Source organism: Gossypium hirsutum, chromosome A03 (assembly GCF_007990345.1).
Source record: "Gossypium hirsutum isolate 1008001.06 chromosome A03, Gossypium_hirsutum_v2.1, whole genome shotgun sequence".
Classification (NCBI taxonomy): Eukaryota; Viridiplantae; Streptophyta; class Magnoliopsida; order Malvales; family Malvaceae; genus Gossypium; species Gossypium hirsutum.
In genome coordinates this window covers 46,936,403-46,937,701 of record NC_053426.1, presented here as the reverse complement: position 1 = coordinate 46,937,701, position 1,299 = coordinate 46,936,403, and the positions used below count along the sequence as shown (strand labels likewise).

At 38.4% G+C, this 1,299-nt stretch overlaps 1 non-coding gene across 1 annotated transcript; it reads right to left on the bottom strand.

Moving 5' to 3' along the window:
- Window positions 1-267: 267 nt before the first annotated feature.
- On the bottom strand, window positions 268-375 carry LOC121227723 (small nucleolar RNA R71). Its single transcript, XR_005925258.1, has one exon. It is a non-coding gene; the product is annotated as a small nucleolar RNA R71 (small nucleolar RNA).
- Window positions 376-1,299: the final 924 nt, after the last annotated feature.

The window sequence follows — 1,299 nt, the reverse complement described above, 5'->3', positions numbered from 1 at the left end:
TGCTGCGAATAATTTTGAACTAAAACCTAACACTATTCAAATGATACAGCAATTTTTTCAGTTTGATGGTTTGCAGTATGAGGATCCAAACACTCACTTGGAAAATTTCCTGGAATTCTGCGATACATTTAAAATTAATGGCATTTCTGATGATGCCATTCGTCTTCTGTTATTCCCTTTTTCATTGAGAAACAAATGGTCAATTACTACTTGGGAACAAATGACCAAACAATTTTTATTAAAATATTTTCCACCGGCTAAAACGGCAAAATTACGTAATGATATCTCTTCATTTGTGCAGATGGACTCAGAAACTCTTTACGATGCATGGGAGAGATACAAGGACCTACTGCGAAGGTGTCCTCACCATGGATTACCTCTATGGTTGCAAGTTCAAACATTTTACAATGGTGTAAACCCCTCGACAAGACAAATGATTAATGCAGCAGCCGGGGGAACCATCAATAACAAAACACCTGAAGAGGCTTATGAATTTATTGAAGAGCTGTCACTAAATAACTATCAGTGGCAAGTCATGAGGACTAAGCCAACTAAAATAGCAGGCGTTTATAACGTCGATTCGGTTACTATGCTGTCAAACCAGGTAGAACTTCTAAATAAAAAGATTGATGGTTTACTTGGTTCTTCGCATGTTCATCTAGTAATGCACTGTGAAATCAGTGGAGGTGGATCAAGCAATTCAGAATATCAATCCTATGGCCACAGCATGGAGAACAAACAATTAAATTACATAGGTAATAATCCTCAATCTCAAAATAATCCTTATAGCAATACTTATAATGCAGGTTGGAGGAACCACCCAAATTTCTCCTGGGGTGGTCAAGGGAATCAAAGGCCATAGAATCCTACGGGTTTTCAACAACCACCCTATCAACAGGAAAAGAAACTGAACCTTGAAGAGATGCTATCTAAATTTATCACGGTGTCAGAAACTCATTTCCAGAACACTGAGATAGCACTTAAAAATCAAAAAACGTCTATCCAAGGGCTCAAAACTCAGATAGGCCAACTGTCCAAACTAATCTCTGAACGACCACAAGGTAGCTTGCTAAGTAATACTGAACCCAACCTAAGGGAACAGCTCAATGCAATTAATGTTCAAGATGAAGAAGGATTCGTTGAGCCTGAGCAAGTACCAAGGCAAGAAACTGTGGTGAGTAAAGGTCAAGGTGAGGTAGGTCATAATAAAAACAAATTAGTGAATGTCAGATATAAACCTCATGTGTCATACCCCAACGCGACAAGGAAAGACCGCTCAGATGAACAATTTGGTAAATT